The following is a 27225-nucleotide window of genomic DNA, read 5'->3' on the forward strand; positions in this document are numbered from 1 at the left end:
AAGCGTTTTTGTATAGCCAAATAACCGCCAGGCGCTACTCGATCGCCGCACGTGCACAGGAAGCTAGCGGAGCGTCTGCTCCGGCGACGTCCCATTGTTTCACATTTCGCAACCATGCCAGGAATGCGGCGCTGCCATCGCGCGGCGAAACTTGAGCTTGGGTTCCCTATTCTCGGGGCATGTATCAAACACTAATATAATACGATCAGCTGTACACAAGGCTGAACTAATTGAGCCGGAAGACACCACGCACGCATTTTCTTTGCGAAAGGGCGGCTCGTAGGACAAGTAGGAGGAGGAGGAGGGGGAATTGCGATCATTGGCCTCTCGCCCTCCTCTCGCGCGCCGTCTATGCAACTATGTGGCGCATGCGCGGAAAGCCACGGGGGTGATATATAGTGCGGAAAATCTCTCCCACTGGTGCACGCATGGAGGAAGGAAACAACTTAGGAGAGGCCCTCGCCATTCCAAATGCAGTGAAGAAAGTGTGGCGGAAGTGATGCCAAATTTAGGTTAGCCAAGTAGGGCGATTAGCAACGGCATCGCGGCTATGAAAACTCGGGCCCATAGCAACAGCGTTGCTAAGGACCCGAGCTACATAAGCGTCGCGGAGATAAAAATAGCGGAGGGTAAAGGAGGAGGAGAGACATTGTCGCGTCCGGTCGCGGCGCGGCCGCGCTGGCTTCAAAAAAGTGACGTCAGGGAATCTCCTAAGTTCGTTCCTTCCTCCATGGGCGCGCGTCTCACCGCAGCTCCGACCGCTTCATTTTGCCATTTCCGGAACACTTCACTACGACGTACCTCACAGCCGATTGCGCATTTGGACACAATGCTCCACACACCCCCTGAAAACTGGGTTTTCGTGCTCCAGCTATCATTTCTTTTCTTCTGTTTCTTCCTTTGGCATGTGAAACAATGTGCGGTACGTGCAGGATTAAAAAAAAATAGCATGCTTGACATGCAGGCCCTATGGTTTGATAAGCGCTAGACTTTCTAGTGATGAAAAGGAACAATCCTAATGCGGTGGTGTTTATAAATAAAGCGCAACAGTACTTGTCTGCTCTTAGCTTGTCGATTCCGATGAGCACGCCTCGATGATTTTTTTTCCTGCTGGCGCACACCAAGCAAACGACGGCACAGTCTAATTAGTGAGGAACGAAAAGGCTGGCAAATGAAGAAGAGCTCATTACAATTGTAAATATATGCTAGTCGTACGAAAGAGCATTGCTTGCAATTGTTTACAAACGTTTTCTCGTCACTACGGTATCTAAACGACAGCATTACAGCGCCGCTGTCTGCTGAGCACAAACGCAGTTGACGCGAACGTAGAACTAAATTCCAACAATAACGTGTTGATTTCAACTCTACGACAATGCAAATAAACTTACTGCAACGCAACCGTGCGGTGAAAACATTTTGCAATATTTTCTAGCATTCGAACGCTAGCCAAAACGTGGCTACAGGGCAGGGTGCTGCAGCGGCGATACCAAGGTATAGCGATACTGCCGCCCCGCATTTCCCAAGGAAGCGCCCGCGCGGCGGCGCGCCAGTCGGCACAAAATGGTCGCCGCCCAGAGCGGCTAAATCTGGTCTATAAAGGAAGGGAGACAAATCCACGGGTTTTAGCCGCTAGCCATGGAGGAGTGTCGGGTCGCTACCGAGCGTCGATTGCTGTAGATTCTCAACTCGTCCGACCCCGAGGTTGCGGACTGGTGGCTGGCCGCCGAGAGCTGGACGAACGAAGCCGCAACAGCAAGCGATAGAATGAGGACCGCCAGGCCAAGAGTGCATCGGGACGCGCAGCGGCGTGCCCTGACCTCACTGGATGGCGATGTGGCGATGGGGGACGACGTGAAGGCCCGCTGTGTAACTGATGAGCTGATTAGACTGAGTCAAACATCCGCCTTTCGCTACCTATATCCTGGCATACCTGAGCTACGCCACTGCCGATTTTCTCTTGGATATTATACATTGGTTTACAAGAACAGAAAGCTGTGATATCTGTATTTGACCTTGAAGGTTATTCAAGGCGACATCGAGCAATACAGGGCTGCCTCTCCGTTTAAGTTAGGTGAGTGGACGCAAGCATCAGAAATATGGACACCTGCACCTAATAATAATAATAATAATATTATTAGTAATAATAATAATAATTGGTACACAAGAAAGGAAGGACGTAGTATCTGCAACACTTGTTCTGTGGACACCTGACAGCGCCATAAGGGAAGGGAGGAAAGCTTCAGTGAAAGAGGAAAGCGAACGGGGCGCGTTAGTGGAGGGCACTGAGTTATTTCGACCACTCTGGGGTATCTAACGTGGAAACATTATGTCGACATTATGCGAGCAATCGGCCCTAATTGGTTATGCAGAGGGAAAAATTTTGACGATGTATTAACTTCTGAATATAACATTCCCCACTACAGATTTTATTACTGCACAAAGACGTGAGGTCTATATCAAAAACGGAAGTGATAAAAATTAGACGGGGAGCATAATTGTAAGGTCGACTTGAAGAGCGCGTAGTGGCAGGTTGAGGTTGATGAGCGGAACCGTCAAAAAACTTCAGTCATCCCAGACGGACTGTATTAGTTTAAAGTGCTGCCTCTAGGCGCTATGTTCAGCGCCAGCTACTATTCAACGCATGATGGACACAGTTCTCGCTGGCATGAAATGGCAAATTTGTTTAGTTTATGTAGATAAGGTCGTCGTGTTCTCTGAAACATTTGTCTGACACCTTCAACGCCTGCGCACACTGTTAGACGCCCTTCGGTCAGATGACTCAGCATTCAAGCCAGATAAATGCCACTTTGGCTACAAAGCGTTGAAGCTCCTCGCTCATCTCGTGAGCGCCGCTGCCGTGAGGCCCTACAAGACTTTTGGTGTCACCAAATTTCCCGTTCCTGCAACCAAAAGAATTTTGAATCGCTTCATAGGTCTCTGCGCTTACCAGCGCTACTTCATCGCCCATTTTTGCAAGGTTGCTCACGCTAACTCGCCTCACGCATGATGATACACAGTTCGTGTGGAGCGCCGAGCAACTAGAGGATTTTACGGAGTTGTGCAGACGATAGCAAAATACCCCTATTCCAGCGCACTTTCATGAACACGCTGACATCGCTGTGCACACCGACGACAGCAATATCGGCGTCGGCGCTGTACTCTTTCAACACCAAGCTGGGTCGAAAAGGTCACGCGTACGCAAGCTGCATACGCCTATGCAAGCAACTATTCCACTATGAAAAACGAATGCTTTGCGGTTGTGTGGGCAGCCATAAAATTTAGGCCTTACCTCCATGGCGGGCCGTTTAAAGTAGTCACGGACCATCATTCTTTGTGCTGCCGGGCTAACCTCCGCGACCCATCAGGGTACTTAGCACGATGGAGCCTTCGCCTCAGAGAATTTGAGTACATCATTGTGTATAAATCTGGCCAGATGCACGAAGATGCTGACGCGCTGCCGCGCGCACCCGTCGGTTTACTGGATGATAGCACGGAGGACGAGAGCGGTTTTCTTGGACTGGTTAGTGCTTCAAACGTAATAAATCGACAATTAGCTAACCAAGTCCTTCGACCTGTCATTGATCAACTGGAGGGTCGCGCTGCTCATATACCTCGCCCATTTTCTCTGACTCTGCATGCTTTCTGTCTCCAGAATGGCGTTCTATTCAGGCAAGACTCCAGCACTGTTCACTGAGCGTACCTCCAAGTAGCGCTGGCCGACTTCTTTGCCGATATCATTTTTGCTTGCCATGATCCCACCTCTGGCCACTTGGGCAATGCACGCACACTCGCCCGAGTTCGTGAAGCCTATTATTGGCCTAAACTTGTGACGCCGTTCGTCGCTACGTCATAGGCGGTCGTGAGCGCCAACGTTAAAAGGCGCCGCCTCTCGAGCAGGGGGTTTGCTCCAACCTATTGCGCCTCCCCGGATGCTGTTTCACCAAATCGGCATCGATCTTCTGGGCCCATTTCCGCTGGCACCCGTCGGTAACAAATTAATTATAGCCAAGACCGACTATCTCGCATGGTATGTGGAAATCAAGGCTGTGCAGCGTGGCACGTCATATGAGATCGACCAGTTTTTTATGCAGCAAATCGTGTTGGGCAATGGCACACCGTCCCAAGTCATCACCGATCGAGGCACGGCGTTTACGGCACAACATATGCACAAGGTATCTGACACGAGCCATCGCGAAACCCACTGCCTATCATCCACAGACGAATGGCCTCACCGAGATACTCAATAAAACGATCGGCGACGTGATTGAAATGTACATAGCCTCGCAGCACACCACACATGCCTACAACACTGTCATCCAAGAGATGATGCGCTTTACGCCATTTCGCCTGCTTTACGGACGCGACGTTCAGATGATGTTGGATGACATGCTTCATTGACGCACTGATGATCATCCGCTCACTCCAGACGTTTAACAGTTTACTCAGCACGTGGAGGAAGGACGTCTCATCATCATCATCAGCCTGATTATACCCACTGCAGGGCGAAGGCCTCTCCCATATCTCTCCACTTAACCCGGTTCTGTGCTAGCTGCATCCACTTGACCCCTGCGAACTTCTTAATCTCATCCGCCCACCTAACTTTCTGTCGCCCCCTGCTACGCTTTCCTTCCCTTGGAATCCAGTTTGTTACCCTCAGCGACCATCGGTTATCCTCTCTTCGCACTACATGTCCTGCCCATGTCCATTTCTTCTTCTTAATTTCCACTAGAATGTCGTTAACTTGAGTTATTTCTCTGACCCACTCTGCACGCTTTCTATCTCTTAATGTTACCCCTACCATTTTTCGTTCCATAGCCCTCTGGGTTGTCCTCAACTTAAGTAGAACTCTCTTGGTTAGCCTCCACGTTTCAGCCCCATAGGTGAGTGCAGGCAAGATGCAACTGTTGTATACTTTCCTCTTGAGCGATACCGGTAAGCTGCTAGTCATAATCTGCGAGTGCTTGCCAAATGCGCTCCATCCCAATCTTATTCTTCTTGTTATTTCCTTTTCATGGTCCGGATCTGCGGTTACTACCTGTCCTAAGTAGATATATTCGCCTACTACTTCCAGTATTTCGCTACCTAATGTAAACTCCTGTTCCTTCCCGAGGCTGTTGAACATTACCTTAGTCTTCTGCATATTGATTTTCAAGCCTACCTTTCTACTTTTCCTGTCTAGGTCATCAATCATTATTTGCAGTTCATCTCCCGAGTTGCTTAGCAAGGCAATGTCATCAGCAAATCGCAGATTACTGAGGTATTCTCCGTCTAGCCTTATCCCTAACTGCTCCCATTCCAAGTCTCTGAATACTTCCTCTAAACAAGCTGTGAATAGTACTGGGGAGATTGTGTCTCCTTGCCTAACACCTTTCTTTATGGGAATTTTGTTACTTTCTTTATGCAGAACTATCGTTGCTGTGCAGCCACTATATATATCTTCCAGCACTTTCACAAGAAGGACGTCTACTTCCCCACATTCACATTCAGCAACAGCAGGCAAGGATACGCGTCGCTCAACCTCCATTATCGATACGTCACATACCAACATGGAGAGCAAGTTTGGGGTCGAGGCCGATGCTTCGGCCCGGCTGGTCTGAAAGACTGATATCGCGTTACTTTGGACCTCACGAAGTACTGCGCCGTGTCACTGAAGTGACATACGAAGTCCTTTCAGCGGGTACTGTGCAGCCCTCGCGTCGGCAACCACGCTCCGAGATGGGGCACGTTGTCCGCATGAATCCGTATTTCACGCGGTAATGTGCAGTGTGCTATGTGCCTGTTTCGTTGTCGGGTAGGGCACCTTACCCCTCCTCCATTATCTATTCGGTTTTTGTGCTTATCGTTTTGTTTTCGCTGGCATCGCCCATCGCTCGCGCTCAGTCTCTGCCTTCATTTTTTAGGAAGGAGGAGTAATGCCACCTGGGGTTCCTGATGTTCTGAGGTGGAGCCTGGAAGAAAAAGACGTTGAAGTCAGCTCGCGTGCTGTGTGCAAAACTCTGTCTGCTGGGTCAGCTTCACCTTATCGTTTAGTAACTTCTAGCCCTGTTGCCCGTGGCAATATTATTGACAGTGACTACAATAGCCTAATTCAAAGGTTAGGGTATAGAGGGAAGGATAACGTTGGATCTAGAAATCATGACATACAGCCATAGTTCCGTATGTGGCCACCGGTATTTAATGGCTATTTCGAAACAGTTATAGAAGCGCAAAATAAAAAGCCCAAATGGGTCATGCCTACAGAATTAGTTGGTAGAAGTAGTTCAGATGGATGTAGATTGCCTGCTCGACAAAGGCAAAGAGAAACTGAGTGTTGGTGAGACGTAGATGTTACAGAGGCAATAGCAAGACGTCGAACAGCTTCCAACATCCATTAAAAGAGAAAAAAAAATAACGATAATAATATTTACCTTAACTTGAACAGGCGAATAATGAGTAAATGCTTTGTCACAAGGGAAAAGTAATGCTATTACCGGCACGTAAACAAAAGATATTCCAAGGTGTAATAATTAGGCACATAGAACATTTTGCAGTGATATAAGGCGCTTGGGTATTGAGAAGAATCCCTGCCGCCATCTAAATGAGGAGCATGGTAACATTTTGGAAATGAAGTCATGCGATCAATTTGCGAGCCGCTAGAAAAGGTTTTTTGAAAAATATGACGACAGTGGTATTCAGCCCATGCACCCATTTCAAAGAACGAGTTTCTAAAATCTACATTGAGATTGTGAAAGAGCGGAAAAGGTGCTTTTGCGTACAGCAAAAAATTGAATGAAACACAGCAAAATTGTTCGTAAATCTTCGGCTTCTGTGAACAAACCGTTTGGTAACTTCCGCTACTCAAATCCGGGATTAGCCGAATTCAGCCGCCATCAATGTTTTGGCTGTCAACAGGGATGACGGTTATGTAGATCAGGCTCTGATATAGAAACTTATAGCAAAATATTGTATGAACAAGAAAATGATGCTCACTGAAAGCATTTTACATGATGAAAGCAGTTTACAAGCAGAATAAAGTAGCTGTGATCGTGCCAGAGGATGGATGGCGTGAAAGGTTCAGGTTCTTTCATTTCATTTCTATTACCTTAAAGGCCCCTTTTCAGGGCCATGTATATGAGATTGGCCCAGCAATTGGATTTGAAAGTGAATAGTCATGTGTTATCTTGATGCTAAATACCTGCAGGCTTTTAGCGAGAAGGTCATGGGACAGGTTGCTGTTGTAATGTCCTCGGGAAGGCCATTACAGTCTGCGGAGGCGAGAAAAAAAAAGGTGAAGTTTCTAAGATTGCGGTTCGTGCACATGGATGGCTGACCTGGATTTGATGCAGAGTGCGGTGAGATATGCGTGTCGGTGAGACCAGGTAGGGTGCAGGTCAGCGGCGGCGTAGCTCGAGCGGCTGTAAACATGAAAGTGATATCAGATATAATACAGTGGTGCTGCAATGAAAAGACGAATCAATACATTTGGTGGCGCGATTCTGAAAACGTGCTAGTGCATTGTCCAGATAAGCTATGTGTGGGTGCTAAATGAGCGATGCATGTTCTACGTCGCACTCTGCTTTCATTGGTTTATATTCTAAATTTTGATTTCAGAAGTGATTTGTAGACTAGTAACTTGACTCCCCCGGGAGCAGCGCGAAGATCACGTCTAAGAAAACCAAGGCATTTTTAGCTGAAGAGATGAGGTTAGTTATACTTCAGCGCACAAAGGTACGCCTAAATATTTGTGCGATTCCACTGGCAGCACGGGAACGGCGGCAATTTGATAAAATTATAAGAACGTGTTACGAAGGCGATCAAAAGACAGTGCACTGCATTTCTGAGGGTTCAGTTCCATCGGCCAAATTTTGCATCACTCATGAATCCTGTTAAGGTCGCTTCTGAGGTATACTTGATCAGCTGTGTTATGAACTTTATGATAAACAGCCCAACCATTATCAAACATGCGGAAATCATTTCTGCATAATAAAAATAGAAGGGGAGCTAGTGGAAAACCTTGAGGGACTCCAAATGTTTTAGGAAGGGAGCTGTAATTATACTCATTTGCGAATGCGGTATAAATACGGTTAGTTTGACATTAGTTAATGCCTAGAAGATCCTAATGATAAAGGTTAAGGTGAGATAACTTGTGCAACAGGCGTTTGTGGAGAATTTATTGAAAGGTTTTTTCAGTGGAGGAGTATAGGGCCAGTTTGTAGGTTAAGATCTAGGTCAGCATGCATGTCATGAATAAAGAGCGCTAATTGAGTATCGCAAGGAACGACTTTCCGGAAGTCACGCTGCACAAGATGAATAAAAATGTATGAATCAAGAAAGGAAATTATATGGAAGAATACGATTTGTTCTATGATATTCCAAGCCACACTTGTTAACCTTTATTTTTCAGTCATGTTAACTTTCCAGTGATGTGTAAGTTGGCCTGCCGAAATTCACTGCTGGAATAGCAATAATAATATGTGGCACTGATGGGTTTAGCATCCTTAAAGAATTTATTGTTCATATCACCTAAGCCGGCTGAGGATGAAAGCCTAATTTTACCGATCAGCAATAGAAATCCAGAGAGGATTAATTCAAAAGGTGACAACATTAACAAAAACGTTGTCTAGCAAAGGCAAGGATGCCCTTTATTACTATTTATTGTCTATCTGACTTGATAAGATTAAGCGGTAGTTAGTGTTGAATGGAATCGGGTTGACAATGTCATGGCATCGGAGGGTTCCATTTGTCACCTTGTGTATACCGGAATTGATATATACCCATGATATTGCTCTTTTGGCAGATAGCAAAAAAGGCCTCTGAGACTCCTTTAAAAGTTTGTGAAGACAGGCAGCGGTTCTGGGATTAAAATTTAGGTCATAAATGTAGGAACCATGAATATTATTGGTGACACTGGCACAAACGTGCTACAAAACTTTTACCCATAATTAAATTATATATGTACCTTGGTATTTAATTATTTTGTGTCAAGGCCTTTGCGGGATCACAGAAAAGAAGTGTTAAAGAAACTAATAAAAGACTAAGCTGTCACAAAACATATCTGGCTCTGGTGATGTACAGTATTTGGTCCACTGTTAAAGGAATCACCCCGCCTCGAGGGCACAGCTCTCCGCTTTGCGCCCCCTTCGATAACAATTGTAAGCACCAGAAACCTGCACAGTGAAGGCGAAAGAGGAAGTTAGCCTTCCGTCGTCTGCTATGCGCTCTCCTGGCGCGTGGAGGGGAATACCTGAAATCCGAAAACTCAATAGAATTAGCAATTGCATTGTACTTGCTGATATGAAGAATACGGGAATTTTTTAAATATGTTTCTTTCATCATCCATTCTTCTGATTAAGTTTTTGCTTTAAGTTTAGATAGGTGCTGCAGGAGACATCTACTTCTCGACCACTCTATACACGTATGATATTCTCCAGTTGCTGCAGTGTGACTGACAGTCACTAAGCTTTACTTTGACTAATAGTATGAGGAACTAGGACAATGAATATTCATTACGATTACTGGAGTGAGTAAGACAGCACCAATATGACTACTGAGGAGTATGACTTTGACTAGCTATACAAAAAACTACTATGACTAAACATATATGAATACAGATATGACTGAATAACCATGACTATAACTAACTACGATTATGAATAACCACTTTAGAAACTAAATAGGAACAGGCCATGACAATGAGTGAACATTATTTGACTATGAATAACTTCTACAGTAAAGAATTATGAATATTACTAAACATAATTTGGACTAACTATCAATATGACTATTAATGACAGAGTCTAGCCGGGATCACAGTTATGGCCATCAGTAGTTATATTTACAATTTTCATAGTAATATCCATATTCGTGGTCATGGTTATTCATAGCCAGCCCGTCATATTCGTAGGGTTAGTCATATTAAGGTTTGCTCATCCTGATAGGGAAATTAGTATGTCCCTAGTTATAGCTGGTCAGTCATCGATAGCTGTAGTGATAAAATGGCCTGTCATAATCAGTCATAGGCAGACATAATTATTGCTTGTCATAGTCAAAGTAACCATGACTAATCATGGTCAAGGTAATAATTATCATCATCATCAGCCTGACTATACCCACTGAAGGGCGAAAGACTCTCCCATATTCCTCCAATCAACCCGGTCATGTGCTAGCTGCTTCCACTTCACCCCTGATAACTTCTTAACCTCATCCGCCACCCAACTTTCTGCTATCCCCTGCTACGCTTTCTTTCCCTTGGAATATGTTTGTTACCCTAAGCGACCGTCAGCTATCCTGTCTTTGCACTACATGTCGTGCCCATGCCAATTTCTTTTTAATCTCTACTAGAATGTCAGTAACTTGAGTTATATCTCTGACCCACTCTGCACGTTTCCTATCTCCTAACGTTACCCCTCCCATTTTTCGTTCCTTAGCCCTCTGCGAAATACTGAACTTAAGTAGAACCCTCTTTGTTAGCCTCCACGTTTCAACCCCAACCGGTTAGTACAGATAACATGCAACTGTTGCATAATTTCCTCTTGAGCGATACCGGTAAGCTGCTAGCCTTAATCTGTGAGTGCTTGCCAAAAGCACTTCATACCAATCTTATTCTCCTTGCTTTTTTCCTTTCATGGTCTTATCCATATCGCACGTTCCGTAATAGAGGCATTGTCAGATAAGGTCAATCAAGTGACCCTAATTCGGATTGATCTGTCAAAAGCTTTTGATAAGGTACATCATGAGTTTTGCTTGCTGTGTTAGAGAGTGCTGTGCTGATAGCACCTGTGCCGCGTCTGAAACATTGTCTGTCCGTGACGTCACTAGTCACATGAGTGCTCGCTATATAAAGATGCTGTTTGCGCGAAATAAAGGGTTGTTGTTATCGTGCCGGGATCGGGGCCAGTCTCAGTTCCTTCCTGCTCGCTGCCCGGCCGCACTCGGCGTCCGGCAAGCGACCAAACGCTACACGGCCGCGCTCGGCGTCCGGCAAGGCACCAAACGCGACAGTGCAAAAATTGTTGTTGTTTTGCTTCAATGCATTGAACTATGCTATCAAGCGGCTGCTACAAGACTGATTATTGATCAAAGTTTTACAAAACATATTCCGCCTAAACCAACTGTCCGACAGTAATTTCTGCTATCACCTTTATTATTCACATTATATCTTGACCCCCCCCCCCGATGTCGTGCCCCCCCCCCCCCCCCCCCCCGCGAGCCGATGAAAAAAGGAGAACAGAGAGATAATGCTGGATGGTCATGAGATGGCGTTTAATTAATATGTTAGCGGGCCTAGTGCGAGCGCTCCTGTCCGCGCCACTGCCCGTTTCTTCTTTACTCGTCCGTAACATGACCCGGGGTCACCGAGGGCAGCGTCTGTATGCTTGAAGAAGAAGAGGAAGCAGGAAGAATAGAATGGCTTGCCGGCACTATGATTCCCAATGAAGCTTTGCCCAGAACACTCTCGGGCCACCCGTTGCAACTACTCGATGGCGGAGGCCAACGCACGCGCCTCATGGCATAGGCAGGGGAGGATGTCTTCAAGAGCAGTGGTGGCTCGGGTCGTGGGGTCGTTGGTCGGCACATCAGGTCAGTGGGGTCGCATGTGATTATTCGGTTCTCAGCCTCTCCTTTGTCTTGTCTTGTAGTCGGGGCGGGGGGGGGGGGTGAGGGCAGGGCGGAGGAACGGCAAGGTCTTGCGGGCTCCGGCAGGCTGGGTACCAGCCATGCGATGCCTCCGAACCGTTCGGCGCCGACGCTCAGGACTAAGATGAGGGGGTGATGATGAAGTACCTCGCACCTCCAAGCAAATGTTGCGTGACGGCAAGCCAATGAAAACATGAGAAGAGAGAACAGAGATGATGCCGGATGACTGATTGATTGATTGATTAAAACTTTAATTTCCACCAATTTAAGAGGCTCCCTACTCCCCGCATCTGGCACGCAGGCCTGAGGAACGGGCGCTGGAAACTCCGCGACTAAGGACTGGAGAATATACATTGGGTTATTCGAGGCCTCAGCCGCCAGGTGAACGGCTTTCTGCTGGTCAGCGGGGATGTCGTTTCGCAGTAGGGTTATCCAGGCTTCTCTACTTTTAATGTCCCTAGCGCCCAGAGACCTAGGGCATTCCCAAAGTATATGGTCGAGGGTCGCCCTCGCTTCGCAGGCTCTACATTTATCTTTTTTTCTCTCATCTATCTGGGTGTGAAACAACCAGATAGGGTTCGGGAAATTTCCGGCTTGTAATCGCCACCAGGCTATGGCCTCATTATTATTTAAGCTAGGATCCGGTAGCGGCATCGGACGTCTTCCTAATCTATAATTTTCGATCATTTCTTTAGAGGTTTGCAAACGTTCGTCCAACGCTAGGCAGTCGGGCGGCTCCGCGTTTGCCCGGAAGTAAAGATCTCGGGCTAAATCATGGGCCTCCTCGTTACCGAGGACGGACATGTTGGCTGGGACCCAAATTAGGGTGATTTTGCGATCGATTTTCGCTGCCCGTTTTAGCATTCGGGCGGCTTCTTGCGAGACCCTGCCTTTTCCGATATTCCAGAGAGCAGTTTTACTGTCGCTGAAGATTAGTCTAGCCTTCGTTCCGACGCAAGCAAGCGCTATTGCGACCTGTTCAGCCGTGTCTATGTTTCTGCTTCGGATGGTGGCGGAGACGTCTGGTGCGCCGCTACCATCGATTACCACGGCGACTGCCGCCCCTGATCGGCCGCTTCCAGCGTCTACGTAGGCAACTTCTTTTACTCTGAATTATTTTGCAATATTACCCAGTGCTTCTGCTCTCTTCTCCCGTCTCTCCTTGTGGTATTCTGGGTGCATGTTGCGGTGGAGAGGACGGATATTGATTTTCTCGCGACATTGTGGCGGTTGGGCAACCTTGTCGGCTGTGCCCCTATCTATATTTCGACCCACTCATTCTAAGGTGGTTCGATCCGTGCTCGACCTACTTAATATCTCATGTTGGGCGATTGTCACCGCTTCAGCAAGTTCCGTCCAGCTATTATGCACTCCCATTTCTATCAGGCATTCCGTAGAAGAGGCGATGGATAGACCCAGTGCCCTCTTGACGCAACGCCTGATGAGTGCGTCTATCTTATCTTTTTCATTGGTCCTGATGCTGAGGAATGGTGTGGCATAGCATATTCGACTTATTATGTACGCCTGCATCAGTCTCAAGAGGCTTCTCTCTTTGAGGCCTCTGCCTTTGTATGCAATCCTCCTAAATATCCCTGTTACTTGCGTCGCGTAGGTAGTGAGTTTTTTTTATTGTTCCGTCGTTATACCCGCCCTCTTGAATAAAAAGTCCGAGGATTCTGATTTGCTGGACTTTTGGTACGGTTTTGCCGTCGACCTTAATTGCTACGTTAAAGTCGGCCTTGCCCCTCATTGATTTTGGATTATATATGAAAAGTACGGATTTTTGCGGAGAGCACACTAGACCCCTTTCGGCCGCGTAGGACACAATGGTGTCCGCTGCCGCCTGTAGGTGTTCCTCTATGTTGCCATCACTGCCATTGTTCATCCAGAGATTAACGTCGTCCGCGTATATGCTGAACTTTAGGTCTTTATGACTTTAAAAGCGGCAGGAAGGCCTTTCATCACCACGTTAAAAGGAAGGGGGAGAACACCGAGCCTTGCGGCGTTCCTTTACTTCCCAGGTGGACAGTGGGGGATTCTAGGTCCTGAAACTTTAGTTTCAACGTCCTGTTTGTTAGGAAATTTATTACGTAATTATATGTCCTCTCGTCGACTCCTAATTCCTGCAGTCCCGAGAGAATTGCCTGGTATTTTACGTTGTCAAATGCTTTTGTTAGATCTAGTGCTAGAATTACCTTCGCTTCTCTGGATTTCGAGTCAGGTATGTCATGTTGTAATCGGAGCGTTACGTCCTGTGTGCACAGGCCCAGTCAGAACCCGACCATCTCGTGCGGCCACAGGTCGTTTTTATCCATGAAATTAGTTAGCCTTGTTTGGATTACGCGTTCCATAAGCTTTCCGATGCATGAGGTTAGAGAAATAGGTCTGAGGTTTTCCAATTTTGGGGGCTTGCCAGGCTTTGGAATTAGCACAACGTTTGCAGTTTTCCACTGCTGGGGAATAATAGGCAAGATCCGAAGGGCAGGCAGTTATGGGAAGATGATGCTAGATGGTAATGAGATGAAGTGCTCTAAGGGAGCACTTCAGGTGAGGCTCAAAGGAGGTGCCTTTGCAAGACAAACTGAACCACCTTTGCAGGATGCGAGGTTCGAAACCGGGTTTAAGCCCACTGCGGAGGAGGGGTGCGCAGCGTGGTTTACGGAGCTTCTCCCAAACGCACACCCCTAGAAAAGCCGAGCGCCAGGCCGGGGGACGCTTGTACCCATTTTTACCGGCGGGTGTCCGACGGTGGGTTTCGAACTAACCACCTCCCGCAGCCGAGACGGGCGCTCCAATCACTGTTAGAATATGTTAATGAATATGTTAGTGGGCCTAGTGCGAGCGCTCCTGCCCGCTTCTTCTTCGTTGCTCGTCCATAACAGTATTAGAAGGAACAAAGAAGTTCATTGCTTCTCACTACCTCAATGTGCAATTATGATTTTATGCTGACGACATGGCCATGTTCTGTTCTAATATAAATGATGTGATCGAGGTTTGCTCATAACAGCTTTTCTATGATAGTTCTAAGGCATCTCTTAACCTTGACAAATCAAAAGAGTTCTGTTTAGGTCACTGGAGTACAAAACCTAATTTTTTTTCTGGCACCAGGTGGACCTCCTAAGACTCCTGGGACTCCTTGCATCAGTACCGCAATTGTGAGCGTCACTGCGGTTCTCAGATCGCATCAGTGAGACGACAAACCCAGGCTTGCATCGGTAGGTAGCAGTTTATACTTGCACGAACGCAATTTTCCATTGTCTTCTTAATTTCGAAGCTTATCTATGGTATGCAGGTATTATATTGTACAAGAAACGAAGTACATTCAGTGCATAAAAGTTTTGCTACTTATATGTGGTACTCTCAGTGCGAACTTATGCTTCGATAGAATGTGTTTCTCCCTCTGCAGGCTGGTGGAGCTGATCTTTTAACACTTGCTTTTTCGGCAGCTTGATTCAAGTTTTTTCTTTTCTAAAACAGCAAGCCATCACTTCCACCTAGCTGTGTTTAGTAGGCAATTAAGTGTCCAATTGCCTAAATTGTTTGTGCCCGCTGGTCATCAGACTCAGGATCTTTTGTGGAGTTTTCTTAAGGATGCTGAAGACACACTCCATTTTCTCACTGCAAGCTAGGTTTTCCATAGAATACCTATCCAGTCTATCCAGAAGACAGATGACAAAAGTTCTGATTGACACGTGTTATTTCCTGTACCGATGCATTGTCAGAGTTACCTCCCATTTCTAGACCTCACTGGATTGAATCTTGTGCAACGAATGTACGAGTATATGCAATCAGCTGCGAAGCCTTTCTTTTTGAACTTCACACGTCAATCTTGTCTGTTAAACCGTGACTTCTTCACAAGAGACTTTCGTGCCATGGCCAATGAACTTTTGCCTCTGTCGGCAGAGAAAAGCTATAGATCACTGCTTTATATTGTTAAGGAAAGAACACAGTGGTAAACGCTAGTTCACTGTTAGACGCACACCACACACCCCACACCACAGAACGAAGTCAACTAGGCCTGAGCGTCGTCTTCTTCCCTACTTCACATCAGCACGTCGTCGTCGTCTCGATATACTGTGCTCCATAACAGTATTCCCCGCGCTGAAGAAGCACCGTCCCGGTGCGTCCTACACAGGAGAACGCGAATGATATGGTTTTAGACGGGCGACATACACGAGTTCTGGATGAGGGGTTGTGGAAGGATTCTTGGGCTGTAAAGGGGCGATCTCATAGGTCACATCGGTGACTTGCCGCAAGACGGAGTAAGGGCCCACGTAACGAGGCAAAAGTTTTTCACACATACCTACACGGCAAGCCAGGTGCCAAAGAAGTACGAGGAAACCAGGAGGGTAGTGGACGTCTCGGTGATGAAGGTCGTAACGACGTTTTTGAGAGCGCTGAGACGCTCCAAGACGCTCTCGAGCAATGTGGCGGGCGGCATCAGCGCGGGCGATGGCATACGAAGCGTAGCTGCAGGAAGAGTCGTCAAGAGGCAGCAAGGTGTCGAGGGAGTAAAGGGTCACGGCCGAAGAGTAGATAAAGTGGAAAGTATCCCGCGGTATAATGGCGTGTGGAGTTACAGGCGAACGTGACGAAAGGTAAAGAGACATCCCAGTCACGATGGTGATCGGACACATATATAGACAGCATATTGGTCAGAGTGCGATTGAGGCGCTTGAGGCCGTGGTGAACGACGAGTAGCGCATGAGCAGAGAAGGTCATGAACCACTTGAGAGAGGAAACAGCGGCCACGATCTGTGAAGAGATGACGTGGAGCGCCATGAACAAAGATGACATCATGCAGAAGAAAGTCGGCCATGTCGGAGGCGCAGCTGGTAGGTATAGCCCTGGTTACAGCATATCGGGTGGTAAATCAGTCGCCATAGCAATCCACTTGTTTCCAAAAGTCGATGTCGGAAAAGGCCCAAAAAGATCGAGGCTCACACGAGAAAACGGCTCTGTCGGCACTGGAATTGGTTGCAGGGGCCCACTAGGTTGAAGCGAGGTTGTCTTACAGCGCTGACACAGCTCACAAGCGGTGACGTAGCGACGGACAGAGCGATATAGACCAGGCCAGAAAAATCTGCGTCGCGCACTGCCATACGTGCGTGATACTCCCAAGTGTCCTGCTGTAGAAACGTCGTGAAGTTGGGCGAGAACACTGGAGCGCAGATGAGCCGGAACGACCAGTAAAAAGTCCGCGCCATCTGGTCGCATATTGCGTCTTTATAATGTCTCGTTATGGAGTACAAACATGCTGGCGGAAGGATCGGAGATGTTGTGCAGCTGGTCAATAATTGGTTGCAGGGCAGGATCACGACGCTGTTCGGAGCCGATATTGATAAAGTCCGAGATGGACAAACACAGTCGTCAGCAGTATGGTCGGACAAATCGGGAAGATCTACGGGATGGCGGGACAAGCAGTCAGCGTCTTGGTGTAAGTGGCCGGACTTGTACACCACAGTAAATTCATACTCTTGTATTCATAAGGCCCAGCGACATGAGCGGCCAGTGGGGTCCTTACGTGAGGACAGCCAACACAAAGCATGATGATCAGTCACTACACAGAAGGACCGCCCAAACAAATAAGGGCGGAATTCGGTCAGCGCCCAAACAAGTGCAAGGCATTCCCGCTCTGTGATTGAATAATTGCGCTCAGAGGACGAAAGCATGCGGCTAGCATAAGCAAGGACGCGGGAGGAACCATGCTGGCACTGGGCAAGAATAGCACCAATACCATGTCCGCTAGCGTCAGTGCGCAGTTCGGTAGGTGCAGAAGGATCGAAGTGCGCCAGAACAGGTGGGGTGGTGAGGGCGGAAATAAGCGTCGAGAAGGCATAAGCTTGGTCACAACCCCAAGTGAAAGGTACGTTTTTTTGCAGAAGAGAGGTAAGCGGACGAGCGATGTCTGCAAAGTTCCGAATGAAGCGGCGGAAGGAGGAACAACGGCCAAAAAAGCTTCGCACGTCACTTGAGCTACGTGGGGTAGGGAAGTCGCGCACGGCTCGAACTTTGTCAGGGTCGGGCTGCACACCATTTGCGTCAACCAAATTTGGCGCCGGCCGAATATGCATTTTTTGGCGTTAAGTTGAAGACCGGCGCGGCGGAAAATGTCCAGGACCGTAGAAAGTCGAACAAGGTGAGTTGCGAACGTGGAAGAGAAAACGACGACGTCATCCAAGTAGCATAAACATGTTGTCCATTAACACCACGGAGGAGTGAGTCCATCATGCGCTCGAATGTCGCAGGAGCGTTACAGAGTCCAAATGGCATCACCTTGAATTGATAGAGTCCGTCAAGGGTGACAAATGCGGTTTTCTCGCGATCCCGTTCGTCGACAGCAATTTGCCAGTAGCCTGAACGCATGTCGATGGAAGAAAAATTGCTGGCACCATGCAAGCAGTCAAGCGCGTCATCATTCCTTCTTTGTTATTTGATTAAGGTGGCGATAGTCGACACAAAATCTCCAACTTTGGTCTTTCTTTTTGACCAATATGACAGGAGACGGCCAGGGACTGCAGGAAGGCTCAATTTTATTTTGCGCAACATCTTGTCCACTTCTTTCTGTATAACATGCTGCTCACTAAGGGAAACACGATAAGGCCGTCTGTTGGAGCTGGCGTCACCCGTATTGATTCGATGGGTCACAACGGATGTTTGGCCCAATCGTTGGTTCCCGAAATCAAATATATCACTTTACGACAGCAAAAGGTCGGAGAGAGCTTTGTCTTGGTCATCTGGCAGATCCACGGCTATCATGCCTGAACAGAGGTTAATGAGAAGAAGCCGATATATGCTGCTCCGACAGATGCTGAGGGGTTTGAGCAGCAACTTCGCAGTCCGCAAAAGGAAACAGATCAGCGAGTGCGATACCATGGGATAAAACTTGAGTCGAAAGGCTGAAGTTCAGTACGGGAAGATAGGTGCGGTTAGCAGTGACAGTCACGACGCTATGAGGGAGTACGACGTTGATTTACGTGATGCAGTGTTTTTGGAATATTCTTCAGCAGACTCTTAAAAAGGACATTGATATCACGCCCCATACTATGACATTTTTGCAGCAATGAAAGCTTCTGAGGTTTCATGTGATCTTTTGGCCCTCATGGGACTGCTTAGGCTGTGGCAAAGCCGCACGACAGATCGCCACGCAGATTCATCATGTTCATTGAAGTCTCTGTACAGAGAACAGTACGCCAGGATGCAAGGATGCTGTACAGGAGGACATTCTGCCTTGTTAACTACTTAATGCATGTAAATGTCTCCCGGAAGTTTGATTTTGGGCAAAGTGTATGTGATGTTGCGGGATGCGACCTGTTTAAACTAGACTTCAAATACTTCCACGAAATAAAAAAAATCCTAGGCATAGCGTAGTTGTTTAAAGCTGCCAGCTTGGCATCTGAGGTATAGACGTTCTATTCCCGGTGGAGAAAGTTTTTATATTTCTGATGATGTCATTTGATTGACAATCGTTATGTGTCCGGACCGGTATGATCCACTAAGGCATTCGCCGCAAACTTCGTTGTATCAAAAGAAACTTAGCGCGATAGCAAGCGGGGACGTTTCTGCGATATTCCCCTTAACGGTAGGAGCTAAGCAAGCGTTCATTACAGTTTTTAAGCCACTTGATTTGCTAATAACATCTTGTCCTCTATGTGCAGCCGCACACCTAGCGTGGTGCAGGAGGCGTCAACGCCTTTCCATTTTACTCACTGTAGTTTAATATGCTGTGTGAGCGACATCACTGCCGCTGCCTATTGCTATGGTGGTATGCGTCTACACGGTGATAAATTCTGGCACATGCTCTGTTTATAATCTTCACCACATATATCATATTTGAAAAATTAGTTCCTGTTTAATTCTGGTTAAATCGATGGCTAGAGAAAGCTAGGGAGCTATGGTTACGCTTGGAAGCTAGGCCAGGATATACGCAGCGGAAGCATTAGTGATTGATTGGCCCTGGGCTGCCTACTCCTCATCAATCGAATCTAATCCCATCCAAACCAGTGTAATACAATCCAATTCAGCTTAATATAATCCAATCGACACCATTACAGCGGAATCCTATCCAGTCCAATCAAGTAAAGTTCATTCCAGTCAAATTCAATTCCATCCTGTGAAATTCAATCCGAACCATTCAACCCAAACCAGTCCAATCCAATCTAATGTAGTTTAATCCAATTGTGTCAAATGCTGTGTACACGCTAGCTCGAAATGCGCTGTTGTCTAGCCTATTATCATCACTATTATAATCTTCACGCTAGAGAAGGAGAAATGAGATGCGCTATTCAGGGTCTCGGGCCTGGATCAAAATTATTTATTTTTGTGAAGCCACACTTTTTTTTTCTTCTGTTACTTGTCAGCTATGTGATACACCTGAAACTATCGAACACTTTTTTGTTGCCTGCAAATATGCAATTTTAATTTGGGATGTTCTTTTTTGAATTCCCATAGTGTGCGTTACTACTTAATGGCACGAAACATGACCACGAACCATTCGACATGATTTTTCTTCTTGGACTGCACAGCCTGTGAACAATGTGTATGCTGGATCAGAATGCATAACCTCTCGTTTCTCCCAGTACTCATTTTCGTCAGATAGTGCACAAACTGAGAGAAAGATACCAAGATAGTGACTATAAACCGGACTGGCTGCCATCGTTAATGTGTTGTCTTTCCTTACCATCGTTTTAGTGAATTTGCGCTAAGTTGTGTTGTGTGGTGTTGTATGTCTCAGTTGGACTTTTCGCCTACAGGCTGATTACTTTGTAAATAGTGTATATAGCTCTTTCTTGCATCTAAAGGCATACAATAAATACAATGCAGAAAAAAGATACCGGGCCTGGCTCAGTTGGTTAAAGCGCTCGGCTGGGGATCCGAGGGATGAAGGTTCGATTGTCGGCAGAGGCATCTTTTTTTTATTAGGAGATCGTGGCGCCGTGGCCCCGCGAGGTCTCGCTTTGGCTGTCCGAGTGTTGCTTTGGCGAAAAAATGTCGAAGAGAGGTCCGTTCACGGTACTCTTCAGTCAAAGTTAATTACTGACAATCTGACGCCGAGCGTCTCTTTGAAAAGGAAGTATATTGGTCATCATCATCATCATCATCAGCCTGATTATACCCACTGCAGGGCGAAAGCCTCTCCCATATTTCTCCACTTAACACGGTTCTGTGCTAGCTGCATCCACTTGACCCCTACGAACTTCTTAATCTCATCCGCCCAACCTAAATTTCTGCCGCCCCCTGCTACGCTTTCCTTCCCTTAAAATCCAGTTTGTTACCCTCAGCGACTATCGGTTATCCTCTCTTCGCACTACATGTCCTGCCCATGCCCATTTCTTCTTAATTTCTACTAGAATATCGATAACTTGAGTTATTTCTCTGACCCACTCTGCACGCTTTCTATCTCTTAATGTTACCCCTACCATTTTTCGTTCCATAGCCCTCTGGGTTGTCCTCAACTTAAGTAGAACTCTCTTGGTTAGCCTCCACGTTTCAGCCCCATAGGTGAGTACAGGCAAGATGCAACTGTTGTATACTTTCCTCTTGAGCGATACCGGTAAGCTGCTAGTCATAATCGGTGAGTGCTTGCCAAATGCGCTCCATCCCAATCTTATTCTTCTTGTTATTTCCTTTCCATGGTCCGGATCTGCGGTTACTACCTGTCCTAAGTAGACATATTCGCCTACTAATTTAAGTATTTCGCTACCTAATGTAAACGGCTGTTCCTTCCCGAGGCTGTTGAACATTACCTTAGTCTTCTGCATATTGATTTTCAAGCCTACCTTTCTACGTTTCCTGTCTAGGTCATCAATCGTTATTTGCAGTTCATCCCCCGAGTTGCTTAGCAGGCAATGTCATCAGCAAATCGCAGATTACTGAGGTATTCTCCATCTACCCTTATCCCTAACTGCTCCCATTCCAAGTCTCTTCCTCTAAACACGGAAGTAGCATGCTAGGCTTACCACCAGGCAGACATCTCCTGTTGCCATTAAAATATCTCTCTCTCTTCCTCTAAACAAGCTGTGAATAGTACTGGGGAGATTGTGTCTCCTTGCCTAACACATTTCTTTATGGGAATTTTGTTACTTTCTTTATGCAGAACTATGGTTGCTGTGCAGCCACTATATATATTGTCAGGTAGGGGTGACAAGTTCGACGACACAAATGAAAGGTCGATGATTGCACAGAATTGGATTGGTAAAACGTTTATGCGGGGCCTGCAGTAGAACGCGCACTCGCGCGCGCGCGCTCCGGACGGGGCCTACGTCGTCCTCTGGGCACCGGCCGCGCGGCCTGGGTCCCCGCTTGCCGTGGCCGGCTCGCTGGTTCCCTGCCGGGCCAGCGCCTTGATGACCTGCTGGACGGTCCACAGTTGCTCCTCTTGATTGTCGCTCCCTGCGGCTGCTTCCAGTCGCGGCGGGATCCTCCCCAGACTTAGCTTCTTCCTGGTACTGGGTACAATTCCACAGCATGTGTGCGAAGCCGGCAGTCTCCGTTCGGCAGACTCTGCATTTGTCTGTCGGGTGCGTCTCGGGATACATTCTATGCATCAATAACGGACTGGGGAGTGAGCCCGTCTGTAGCTGTCTGAATAAAACGGCTTGATCTCGACTGATCCCCGAGCAAGGGGCTGGAAGAGTTCTGCGAGCTAGGCGGAACACCTTGGTAATTTCGTTGTAGTCCGTCTTTCGGTCTTTGGTGCTGAACCACAGTGGCCAGTCGACCGAGGCGCGGTCCGTTAGCGCGCGCGCCTCGGCGTGTGCCGTCTCGTGGTGGTTGGCGTTGCGGTCTGACGCCTCGCCCGCGTGCGCCGGGAACCACTCGATTCTCACTTGTCTGCTGCCATTGTCGTTTTTGGTTGCCTGCAGTATGCGCACAGCTTCTTTCGCTATCCTGCCTTTGGCGTAATTTCTCACCGCCTGCCTCGAGTCGCATAGCACTGTGTGGCAGTCGCGGTCGGCGATGGCCAGGGCGATGGCCACCTCCTCCGCTTGCTCTGCCTTGGTGCATTTCGTGCTGGCGGTCGTGCGAACGGTGCCGGTCGCGTCGACGACGACCGTCGTGAACCCGTGTATCTTGGCATACTCTGCCGCGTCAACGTAGCGTGCGTGTGTGTCGGCCGCGTGCTTGTCTATCAGCGCCTTGGCTCTCGCTGCTCTCCTCCCTTTGTTATACTCCGGGTGCATGTTCTTCGGTACCGAGTCCACTCTGATGTTGCGCCTGATCTCATCGGGGACGGAGAGCTGCGTCTGCTCCCTGCCTTGATATCCAATTCCCAGGTTGTCCAGGATTTTCCGGCCGGCCTTGGTCGTAGACAGTCTTTCGAGCTGTGTGGCACGTTGGGCCTCCGCTATCTCCTCCAGCGTGTTGTGCACCCCTAGCTGCAGGAGGCGTTTGGTGCTCGTTGTTTCGAACAGTCCCAGTGCCGTCTTGTAAGCTCTGCGGATGAGTATATCTATCTTGTTTCTCTCGCTCTTGTTCCACTTGTGGTAGGCCGCCACGTACGCTACGTGACATATGACGAACGAGTGGATCATTCTGATCAGGCTCTCTTCCTTCATTCCACTTTTCTTGTTAGTGACTCGTTTGAGTAGTCTCGTGGCGTTCACCGCTTTTGCAATGAGCCGGGTGACGGTCTCGCCGTTTCTGCCGTGCGTCTCGATCGTCATCCCCAACACTGTGATCTTGTTGACTCTTGGGATCGCGTTTCCCTCTCTGGTCTTGACTTTGATTGCCTCGTACTCTCTCGGGCTAAGAAACTCTTTATTGGGCTGACTTGCGCCCGCAAAAGAACTAAGCAACTTGGCGGCGGCGATAGCAACAAACGTGCTCGTCGGTCGTCGGACAAAGAATGCTCGTCACACTCGGCAACGCTCAATTTAAAGGCTGCACAGAACAATCTAGATAACGTCGCAAACAGCTACCAGCACGGGCTGGAACATTGTGGAAAGACACCCTAGTGGCCGGAACCTTCGAGACAGATCTCGGTGCATCTCGCGCTACAACAAAACTGATAAAGGTGTGACTCGCGAGATCGAGCATTACCAACAAAGATTACGGAACTGATACGCGGTCCAGAATCAGAGTGGTAAGCCTGTATGCCGGCGCCTGTTAAAAAACAACAAATACTGTTTTGAAGGTTTCGCGGCATTACTCCCCCCTTAAAAAAACATCGCCTCGATGTTCCAAAACAAAGAAACTTAAACATAAACACTGCAAATTTTAAACACCACAGATTCTTTAACGGGCGTAATATGGCTCAGTCGTACAACATGTACAATTTCTGGCCGTGCGCGTCGCCGTTGTGATGCTGACGTTCCGTCGGGAATGACTTCATAGTCCAGTGGTCCGACGCGACGAAGGATTTTGTATGGCCCAAAGTATCGACGCAACAACTTTTCACTTAATTCGCGACGGCGAATTGGTGTCCAAACCCACACTTGGTCTCCTGGATTGTACTCTGCGTGGCGTCGTCGTAAATTGTATCGTCGACTGTCGGTGCGCTGTTAGTCTTTAATACGCAGCCGTGCGAGTCGTCGGGCTTCCTCTGCACACTGCAGGTAGGCGGCGACGTCAAGGTTGTTTTCGCTGGTTACGTGCGGCAGCATTGCGTCGAGCGTCGTCGTGGGCTCCCTGCCGTACACAAGTTTAAATGGGGTCGCTCTGGTAGTCTCCTGGACTGCCGTATTATACGCGAAGATCACGTACGGCAAGATGGCGTCCCAGGTCTGGTATTCAGCGTCGACGTACAGCGTCGAGTATTTAATCTGTGTTATTCGAATAAACTTTCAGTTGATAGTAGCGTCTGTCCATGTCTTTACTCTCTCGTTGTTGTTCTCCGTCGCAGCGCTCGTAATTTGCAAACATAGCGATCATGTTCGCGATCGTTTTGTTCAGGCGCTCTGTAAGGCCATTGGTCAGGGGATGGCACGCAGTTGTTCGTCGATGGCTTGTGTGACTGTATTCCAGGATGGCTTGCGTCAACTCTGCCGTAAACGCCGTTCCCCTGTCCGTGATGAGCACTTCTGGGGCGCCGTTTCGCAAGAGAATTTGTTGGACAAAATTTTGGCGACTTCTGCCGCGGTACCATGTGGTAGTGCTCTTGCTTCGGCGTAACGGGTAAGGTAGTCAGTGGCCACGATGATCCACTTGTTACCCATAGACTAAGATGGAAAGGGGCCGAGGAGATCCATACCAATTTGTTGAAAGGGCAGGATTGAGGGCGGAATCGGGTTTAGTAGTCCTGCTGGTCTGATCGGCGGAGTCTTGCGTCGTTGGCACTCACGACACGTCTTCATGTAGTGGGCAACTTCGGCATTCAGTCGCGGCCAGTAATACTTCTCCTGGATTCGACGCAACGTGCGCGCAAATCCGAGGTGGCCTGCTGTGGGCTTATCGTGCGACGCCTGCAGAATTTCTTGCCGAAGGGTTTTAGCCACTACGAGAAGCTGCGCGGTCTTGTTGGGTGCGAAGTTCTTGACGAGGAGGCCATTGCTTAACGTGAAGGATAATAAATGTCGCCTGAACACACCAGGAGGGCAAGCGGTCTTTCCTTCCAAGTAATCAGCTTGCGCTTTCAGCTCAGGGTCTGCTCGCTGTTGTTCTGCGAATCTGCTGGCGCTTACAGGTCCCAAAAAGGCATTGTTGTCATCGTCCTGCGGGGGAGCATCGACGGGAGCACGGGATAAGCAGTCTGCGTCAGAATGCTTCCGGCCCGACTTATAGACTACAGTCATGTCGAATTCTTGAAGTCGTAGGCTCCATCTGGCAAGGCGGCCGGAAGGATCTTTCAAATTAGCCAGCCAGCAGAGCGCGTGATTGTCGCTTACCACCTTGAATGGTCGGCCGTATAGGTATGGACGAAACTTAGAAGTGGCCCAAATGATTGCAATTCCCTCCTTCTCGGTCGTCGAGTAATTGACTTCGGGTTTTGTGAGGGGCCTGCTAGCGTAGGTGATTACTTTCTCCTGTCCGGCACTCTTCTGGATGAGAATGGCTCCTAGGCCCACACTGCTCGCGTCGGTGTGAATTTCGGTGTCGGCGTTTTCATCAAAGTGGCCAAGTACAGGAGGGCATTGCAGGCGGCGCTTAAGTTCGTCGAAGGCTTCTCCTTGCGGCGCTTCCAATTTAAAAGGTACGTCAGCCTTTGTAAGCTGCGTCAACTGTTCGGCGATCCGCGAAAAGTCTCTCACAAATCGTCGATAATAAGTGCACAGCCCAAGAAATCGGCGTGCAGCTTTCTTGTCTGCAGGCGGTGGGAATTGTGCGATGCAGCTGTTTTCTCCGGGTCTGGGCGAATACCGTCCTTGCTAACGATGTGATCTAGGGAGCGGAGTCTTTCGTAGGCGAAGTGACACTTCTCTGCTTTTAGCGTTAGTCCCGATGACTTGATGGCTTCCAGCACTGTCTGTAATCGTTTTAGGTGGTCTTCAAAGTTTGACGAGAAGACAACAACGTCGTCCAAATATACCAAATAAATTTGCCACTTCAAGCCTGCCAGGACTGTGTCCATTACTCGTTGAAACGTGGCTGGTGCGGAGCAGAGGCCAAATGGCATCACCTTGAACTCATAAATACCGTCCGGTGTGATGAATGCGGTCTTCTCGCGATCTCTTTCGTCGACCTCAATTTGCCAATATCCGCTCTTCAGGTCCATCGATGAGATATACCTTGCATTGCAGAGCCGGTCGAGAGTGTCGTCTCTGCGGGGAAGCGGGTAGACATCCTTCTTCGGTATGCTATTCAAGCGGCGGTAATCAACGCAGAAGCGAAGTGTGCTATCTTTCTTCTTGACCAAAACTACTGGTGCCGCCCAGGGGCTGTTCATTACTCGTTGTGTCCATTACTCGTTGATACGTGGCTGGTGCGGAGCAGAGGCCAAATGGCATCACCTTGAACACATAAATGCCGTCCGGTGTGATGAATGCGGTCTTCTCGCGATCTCTTTCGTCGACCTCAATTTGCCAATATCCGCTCTTCAGGTCCATCGATGAGAAGTACGTTGCATTGCAGAGCCGGTCGAGAGTGTCGTCGCTGCGGGGAAGCCGGTAGACATCCTTCTTCGTTATGCTATTCAAGCGGCGGTAATCAACGCAGAAGCGAAGTGTGCTGTCTTTCTTCTTGACCAAAACGACTGGTGCCGCCCAGGGGCTGTTCATTACTCGTTGTGTCCATTACTCGTTGAAACGTGGCTTTTGCGGAGCAGAGGCTAAATGGCATCACCTTGAACTCATAAATGCCGTCCGGTGTGATGAATGCGGTCTTCTCGCGATCTCTTTCGTTGACCTCAATTTGCCAATATCCGCTCTTCAGGTCCATCGATGAGAAGTACCTTGCATTGCAGAGCCGGTCGAGAGTGTCGTCGCTGCGGGGAAGCGGGTAGACATCCTTCTTCGTTATGCTATTCAAGCGGCGGTAATCAACGCAGAAGCGAAGTGTGCTGTCTTTCTTCTTGACCAAAACGAGTGGTGCCGCCCAGGGGCTGTTCGATGGCTGGATTACGTCATCAGGCAGCATTTCCTCAACTTTATCGCGAATGGCCTGCCGTTCTCGCGGCGATACACGATAAGGGCTTTGGCGCAGAGGTCGGTCGTGTTCGTCCATTATAATGCG

The sequence above is a fragment of the Amblyomma maculatum genome, chromosome 11, assembly GCF_055883805.1.
Source record: "Amblyomma maculatum isolate TAMU_Amacu chromosome 11, ASM5588380v1, whole genome shotgun sequence".
In the NCBI taxonomy this organism is placed as follows: domain Eukaryota; kingdom Metazoa; phylum Arthropoda; class Arachnida; order Ixodida; family Ixodidae; genus Amblyomma; species Amblyomma maculatum.